Consider the following 8,781-nt stretch of genomic DNA (forward strand, 5'->3'; position numbering starts at 1 on the left):
TGACTGTCTGAGACAGCCTTCCCAAATGCCTCTGCAGTGACTGTCTGAGACAGCTTCCCCAAACACCTCCACTGTGACTACTAGACACAGTTTTGTCAAACATCCATGCAAGTGACTGTCTGAGACAGCCTTCCCAAATGCCTCCGCAGTGACTGTCTGAGACAGCCTTCCCGAACAACTCCACAATGACTGTCCGAGACAGCCTTCCCAAATACCTCCGCAATGACTGTCTGAGACAGCCTTCCCAAATGCCTCCGCAGTGACTGTCTGAGACAGCCTTCCCAAATGCCTCCACAGTGACTGTCTGAGACAGCCTTCCCAAACACCTCCGCAGTATCTGTCTGAGACAGCCTTCCCAAACACCTCCACAATTGACTGTCCAAGACAGCCTTCCCAAATGCCTCCACAGTGACTGTCTGAGACAATCTTTCTAAATACCTCCATTGTGACTGTCTGACACAGTTTTCCCAAACGTCCACACAAGTAAATGTCCGAGACAGCCTGCCCAAATGCCTTTGCAGTAACTGTCCAAGATTGCCTTCCCAAAGGTCAATGCATTTGACTGTCCAAGACTGTCCTTCCCAAACACCACCACAACAACTATCCAAGAATGCCTCCCCAAATGCCTCTGCATCGAATGTCGAGACAGCCTTCCCATACGCCTCTGCAGTGACTGACCTATACTTAGGTCACTTTCTGTAGTGAATTTTCTGTATTCTTGTCTACTCTTGCATGTCTCCTGCGTCTTGCTAGTGACCTTATAGTCATCCAATCCTTGTAATTATCTGAAATATATCATTAGAGGTTATAATATTATATACAGCTACTATACTGGTTATATTCTATAAATATATTATATACAGCCACTATACTGGTTATATTCTATAAATATATTATATACAGCTACTATACTGGTTATATTCTATAAATATATTATATACAGCTACTATACTGGTTATATTCTGTAAATATATTATATACAGCTACTGTACTGGGTATATTCTATCAATATATTATATACAGCTACTATGCTGGTTATATTCTATCAATATATTATATACAGCTACTATACTGGTTATATTATATAAATATATTATATACAGCTACTATACGGGTTATATTCTATTTTCTGCCATATTATATTCAGCTACTATACTGTTTATAATATATACAGCCACTATACTGGTTATATTCCATAAATACAGGTATATTATATACAGCTACTATACTGGTTATATTCTATAAATATATTATATACAGCTACTATACTGGTTATATGCTATAAATATATTATATACAGCTACTATACTGGTTATATTCTATAAATATATTATATACAGCTACTATACTGGTTATATTCTATAAATATATTATATACAGCTACTATGCTGGTTATATTCTATAAATATATTATATACAGCTACTATACTGGTTATATTATATAAATATATTATATACAGCTACTATGCTGGTTATATTCTATAAATATATTATATACAGCTACTAAACTGGTTATATTCTATAAATATATTATATACAGCTACTATACTGATTTTGTTTGGAACCGCATCAGTCTATTATGTCACACTGTTGCATCAAAGAGTTCCGCGGTTCTCACAGAAACCCGTCCAACCACTGCTTTCATCTGAAAACCTGCCTTGAAAAAGTAAGGCTCAGTTCACATCTGTGCCCATACAAGGACTCCATTCCACTCTCCACATGAAAAATGCAGAGAGAAAATCGCTACAAGCAGCGATTTTTCTCGACATTTTACACCATTTTGGGGCAAAAACCGAACAGAAACCACGCAGACCCTATTATATTCTTTGGGGTCGGCGGGTTTCCTAAGCTAAATGCTTTTTTTATGCGGATTAGTTTTCCATTTGGGGGTCTGCTTGAAACCCAAGCGCAGATGTGAACCGAACCTAACCTAAAGATTCTGGATTCTGACTGGTTGCTATAATACAGGCACATATTTTACACCAGAATTTACACTTTTGATATTCTGTAGGAACATTATATATATATATATATATATATATATATATATATATATAAATATACATATATCTAAAGAGCCAGTAATGGAGACAAGACTTGGGGTCCAGTTCTAAGATTTTTTTATAGACTTTAGAAGAAATGACTCATCAGGACAACCACTATCCATATGCCTCATGTGGGTGACCAGTAGTCACATCTGTAGGGTTCGACTGATGGCTGTTGGGAGGAAGCAGTTGGCAAGCTGTATGTAAGCGTTCCTGCACCTAGATTAAAGGGGACTTCCACCTCCCTAAATGTCAGTCTAATATTCTGACCAGTGGACTGTTGCTTTCTGCCCCCACTGACAGCCACTAGCCTGGGCACATGAACAGCCGGCCCCACTTTGCTACATCCCTTGACCTCTTTCATATTCTTTAGTTTACTTACCTTGCTTTCCTAAGTATATCTTAGGGTATATCAGCTACCCTCGTATGTAAATTTGGATGGATCACAGGAGCTGCAGCTAAAGGATGCACATCTCTGTGCCAACAGGACAAAACTGAAGCTAGTGCACTGTGTGTGTGGAATACAAGTTGTGGCATTATGACATCACACCATGAGCTCACAGGTGATGTTTCTTAGTAGCTGAGTTCTGATTGGTCACTGTGGGCAACATATTTTTCTTAGCTGAGCTCTGATTGGTCCCTGTGCAGCAAAGGATTGTCCAGACGTATAACCTGCAGATTTTTTGCTAGGCACATACACATTCAGATTTTTGTAGCTCTTCCCAAGTGAGGAGGAGACTGATGACCAGACGTATTTTGGGACCTGAAAGTGGTCCTGAATTTTCTTTTTTTTTTAAAAATGGCCCCATTTTATAGGTGGCTCAGTGCATGGAGGCACAGTTTATACAAGTAGGCAGGGTCAGTCTAATAGCTCCTCTATGTAAAGCAGTCCTGTGTATAGTAATTTTGCACAGTTCTGCTTATATATGGAGGGAGTGGCAGCAGTCCTATGTAAGCTAGCATGTCAGACTGAAATTGTAACTTCCACAGGACTGCTGCCTGTCACTTCATGTAAAGCAGACATTTATGTTACACAGGGCTGCCTGCTTCATATGTAAAGGCAGCATTCCTATAGAAGTAAAGTTAAAAGTAATGGGGTCAGGGTGGCCACTAAACTGTAGGTGCAGCAGCCGCCATCACACTCACAGTCCAATAATAACTCCTCAATCTAGAGACTCTCAGGATTTGGACAAACTCCAGAGGGTCCTGGGGAAGGTGTAACATTAAAAAAAAAAAAAAAAAAATGACACGCATACTCCCGCATTACAGTTACATCGATTTAATCGGAAGAATAGTGTTGTACACTGCGCTGTTTTTTTCTGTGAAATGTGACAAAGACTGACAGTAATGCCAAGTGGAGTCTTATTTTCTAAACATTTATAGCTTATCACTTCCTTGGGCGTACTCAGCGCCGCACCTCCCATGAGGCGACCTGAAGCGATTGCTTCAGGCGGCGCTATGCCAGGGCCCCAGGGAGGGCAGCATTTTTGCTTACCTAAGCCAGTCCAGGACAAGCTGTCTTGGACTGGCTTAGTACCGAGCGGTGGATTGGGGAGGCCACTGGAGCAGCGCTGCTCCAGCAGCCTCCCCTCATGCTCAGGCAGAGAGCAGGCCCTCTCTGTGCCTGCTCTCTGCCTGCGAACGGCTTTCTGTCGTTCGCCTCGGGCGGCGAAAGGGGTAGGTTCACCCCTGGGCGTACTCAATACACTTGTTTTGCTTGGGGGTAATTGGTTTATAAGGTTAGAAACCCTGGTGTATATAGGGCCAGAAACAGAAGGCTCGGTCCCCTGTATAGCATGCAGATGTTGTCACTGCCGTTCTCCTTTCATTGAAGTTAGTGGGAGCTGAACTGCAGTGATGGCACCCAGATGCTATACAAAGGACACAGCCTTCTGGCTTCCGGCCCTGTATAGTGTATAGAATGGGTGCAGCTCCATACAAATGATCAGTTCAGGGGGTGGCTGTTGGCCCCTACCAGTCAGGTATTTAGGGCTTATCCTAAATACATGTGTACAATATCAAATCTGCATCAGTATGGAATTGGTGTAGATTTCTGGTATGAGTTATAATACATCAGCTGGACCAGGTAACTCCAGGCCCAGCTAAATTCGCCCCCGCTCTGCCCACTGACTGTGCACATACTTCTGGTGGAGCTGGGAGGTGTTTCTTGTCATGCAGGGTATGCCTGCTTAGCCCATGACTAGCTGCAGCGGAGACCTGTCATCTCTTCGTCACATTTCTTGTGTCAGGAAGTAGAGAGAAGCCTGGAACGTGCAAAGCAACAGAACAACATCAATAGGGTATTGGAAAATAATGTTCATTTCATTCATTCATTCTATTCTGCCCCTTTTCTTTAAAATAATAATAATAAAAAAAAAATAGTGATAATAATAGCACACTGGACAAGGCCTTTAAGCTAAATAAATCCAGCCTATTGAATATTGGTATATGCCTTACTCTAACAATATTTTGCTCAGTCTCGGCACATGAAGTCGAGTCTATTCATATCAGTCATTAATTCTTCTCATAGCGGCTCCGGCTCTATATTATTTATAAATGCTATTAAATATTTACAAGTATCTGAAATGTTCTGAAGGTGTTTCAGGTTTGGATTTCCTGTTTACCAGCAGCAAAATTCAACTCTGTCTATTGCGAAACATTTCCAATAGTATCTCTTTGACAATACAGCTATATAAAAGGTGGTAAATGTTTTGCTTCTCGCCTATCACCCTTCCAGAAACAGAACTACAGAAGATCCTGTCAAAGCAGTGAAAACCTTACCTGAAAATATGTGGAAGAAAGACCAGACAAAAATAGCCGTGTCCTGGGAGCAGGCTGATAATGGCGTGTTCACACATGGCAGATTCATTATGGAAACTTCTGGGACTGAAAATCTATTCCTGCTATTTCAGCAACTTGTCACAAAGCCAATCCAAAGACATGCAGCAAATCTGCCACCTAACATATGCTAAGTAACCAAAAACAAACTGGGACGGGCACCGCTTGTACAGTGTAACCATAGCCCAAATACCCCATAAAATCCAAATTTTATTTAAAAAAAAAAAAAAAAAACTACGTTTATGATCAGCTTAAACAGACAAAGAAATTCACAAATAGAAAAATGCAAACAATTTTGTTGAGGGAAAAAAAAATAAAAAAAACCCAAACATTGTTAAAACCAAACTTAAAACACACCAAAGTTCATACAATAAGAAACTCATATGGTTAGTCTGTCCTCCACCCAACAAAAGCATAACAGATATAAAGGTACCTCAAGGATGACAATAGTACATAAGGCTAAGGGGAAGTTCACATGGAGGGTCCAAAAAACAGGTAGCCGAGACTGAATGCTGGTGAACTGCATCAGCATCCAGCCGCGCACTCCACTCCGGATTAGGCCCAATTAATGGGCCTAGTCAGGAGGAGGGAATGTCTTCAGGCCGAATCGCAAGGCTAAACGGCCTGAAGAATGCGCACCTCGTTTCTTTTTCTGGGAACCGGAACAAACCGGCTCCCGGAAAAATACACCTGACAGGCTCCCATTGATTTCAATGGGAGCCATCTTTTTGGTCAGGATTTTGAGGCGGATACAGCCTCAAAATCCTGACCAAAAAACCCCCGTGTGAACTTACCCTAAAAGCCACCATAACATTCATCACGTGCATCAAAGTAACAAAATGTCTTCAAAGAAGATGTCAAATTTCCCAACATCATGAGAGGACGGAGGGAAATGACCCCATGCGTTTCACCAAAGGCTTGCTCAGGGGTATGTAGTAGGGGGAAAGTCTTTGGAGATATGGGGTTCTTTCCCTCCCCATTGGGACATGTAACATTTTGTTACTTTGTGATGCACGGTGATGGATATTATGGTGGCTTTTATTTACATGTACTATTTTGTCATCATCGAGGTACCATATGGCTGTTGTCTTGAGGTGGGGTGAGGAACATACTAACCATGTATTATAGTGGCATTCAGTTTCAGTATTGCAATCGTGTCTTTTTCCCCTATAAATTTGTTCACATTTTTCTATTTATGTGAATAGATTTGTCCATTTAGGCCATGTTATCTAACCCTCCACCCCCCCCCCCCCCCACCCCCTTTTTTTATTTTTTTTAATCCATATACCAAACATTAAGTCCAAACAGGAAGTCTGTAGTGGACATTTTGCATCAAACCCAAAAAAATTTATATACAATTTAAATTATTATTAATTATTATTATACAGCCAAAATGGTCTGGTTTTCAATTCAAGGTTTAATGACATGCTGCTGATTCAAAAGCTACAGGGCAAGGCATTTTGCACTGCAAGTTTTAGTTTCCTGGATTTAATAAAATAGTCACTGGAATTCCCACCATGGCTAACATACTACACTCCCACACTGAGTCCCTGTCCTAAAGGTGGCCATGTACATTAATTGTAAAGTTAATTGAAATCTACTATTTTAACCAAAATGAACGTTTGAGTGAAATTTAAAGAGGACCTTTCATCATCTCCAAGTCCATATCTCTGCATCATTTAATACAGTGGTTCTCAACCTTTCTAATGCCGTGACCCCGCAATACAGTTCCTCATGTTGCAGTGATCCAATTCAGTTAGAAATGTACGTCCATAACGGCAAGCGTTCCAGCTGAATAGTGTTGCTGCAGACAGTAGCGCGGCTTCTGAGTGGCTAAAGCCATTAGAAATATGTATTTTCTGATGGCTTTAGGCATACCTCCCAACATTTTAAGATTAGAATGAGGGACAAAATATGCCGCATGCGCATAATTTAGCCCCACCCACTTTTATGTTGACTCCGCCCATTCTCATTCATTTTTCATGTGCTCCCACACAGTATAATCCTCCTAGTCACCCGTACATTATATGTCCGCTCGCCATCTCTCCCCCAGTTTCATATAACCTCTTCATCTGCCCCCAGTTTCATGTCCCCCCCTCCATCTCTACCCCCAGTTTCATTCCCCCATCTCTGCCCCCAGTGTCATGCCGTACCCCCCCCCTTCATCTGACCAGTTTCATGTCCCCCCATCTCTTCCCCCAGTTTCATGTCCCCATCTGTTCCCCAGTTTCATGTTCCCCCATCTCTGCCCAGAGCTTCATGTCCCTCCATCTCTGCCCCCAGTGTCATGCCGTCCCCCCTTCATCTGCCCACAGTTTCATGTCCCTCCATCTCTGCCCCTAGTGTCATGCCGTCCCCCCTTCATTATAATCCACCTTAATGTTTAAAACAAATAAAAACTCTTATACTCACCTTCCAACGCTCCCCTGTCGCTCTCTACGCAGTCTGGCTCACTCGTATTGTTGTAGACGCGATGTGACGTCAACACATCGCGGCTACACATGCAGAAGCCGCAGCACAGCGTTAAAGCAGGAGCTGGCTGTGACAGCTCCTGCTTTAATTGCCTGTGTGTTCAACTCATCGACGTCCTCCGGGCGCTGATAAGTTGAAACCGGGACATACCTCCCACCGACTGGGACGGTTGGGAGGTATGCTTTAGGCGACCCCTGTGTGTTGGTCGTTCGACCCCTGCCGGGGTCGCGACCCACAGGTTGAGAACCGCTGATTTAATAGCTGCTGCTCCACCGATTCCAGCACAGGTAGAATTTTTCCTCTACCGCCCCTCCATTCCCAAGCAGTCAGTGCATGATATACTAGTGTCTGTACTGTCAGGAGGGCGGTGTCAGGCAAGAGCAGACAAGGGGGTGTGATTCTGAGCTCTGACACTGGCTGCCTCTGATTGTAGCTCTGAATCACACTTCCTGCCTGACACCACCCGTCTGACACTACAGAACCTAAATAGCACATCAGTTAGCAAAACTACCTGCTCTTGTTGCTCAGTAATGGTGGGAGCTAGAGAGAAAATTCCAACTGTACTGAAATCAGTGGAGCAGAACCTATTAAAATATGATAAAAACCTTGAATTGGTGGCGAAATGTCCTTTTTAACAATGAATGGATATTTTGGTCATTGTCTGTTCACCAACACAAAATTTCCAATTTCTTTCCAAACAATATTTCCATGAAAGAACGTTCCCAGAAAGCAAGTGGCAGGTGTCATTGACTCCTCTATAAAGTGTATGGCCACCTTATGGTTTGTTCATACATTGCACTCCTATCTTGTGTTATTTAATTCTGAAAGTGGGCAAAATTAGTGTTAAAAAAATCAAAAACAAAAAAAAGCCACTGCAATAATGTTGTGCCATGAAGGATGAAATCATATGCTCCAGATTTACAATATGGAAAAACACCTAGCAGGGAAAAATAAAGCATGCTGTGAATTTTTAAATCTGCCACATCTCAATTATGTTGTGAATTTTTTTTAATACATATCAATGAAATCCACAGTTTATCCACCCCATAATCTCCTTATTGCACAGACAGCACTAGCACGAGTGGACTCACGTTGCAGAAAATGTTGCTTTTTTTGTAGTAGATTTCAATTTGGTTTTTGTGTGCCAAAGCCTGGAGAAGTACAAGTGGTTCTTTTTTATTCCCCATTCTTTTTGGAGACACTCTTCACTGTACTGCCCCCAGCCCCTCAAGAGAATTGTAATGTACGTAGTGCATGGTGTCTGACAAAATTCCCACTCCCGGTAGCATCTTTGCAGACCCCTAATAGAACCATGGAAGGAACTTACATGTAACAATACAAAAAAGCAGATGATATTAGGATATTTTGTAAGTTGGCTGTAAACACTGGGAAGATTTACTAAGAAATATGCACCAGAATTTGGCCA

This window comes from Leptodactylus fuscus, chromosome 1 (assembly GCF_031893055.1).
Source record: "Leptodactylus fuscus isolate aLepFus1 chromosome 1, aLepFus1.hap2, whole genome shotgun sequence".
Lineage (NCBI taxonomy): Eukaryota > Metazoa > Chordata > Amphibia > Anura > Leptodactylidae > Leptodactylus > Leptodactylus fuscus.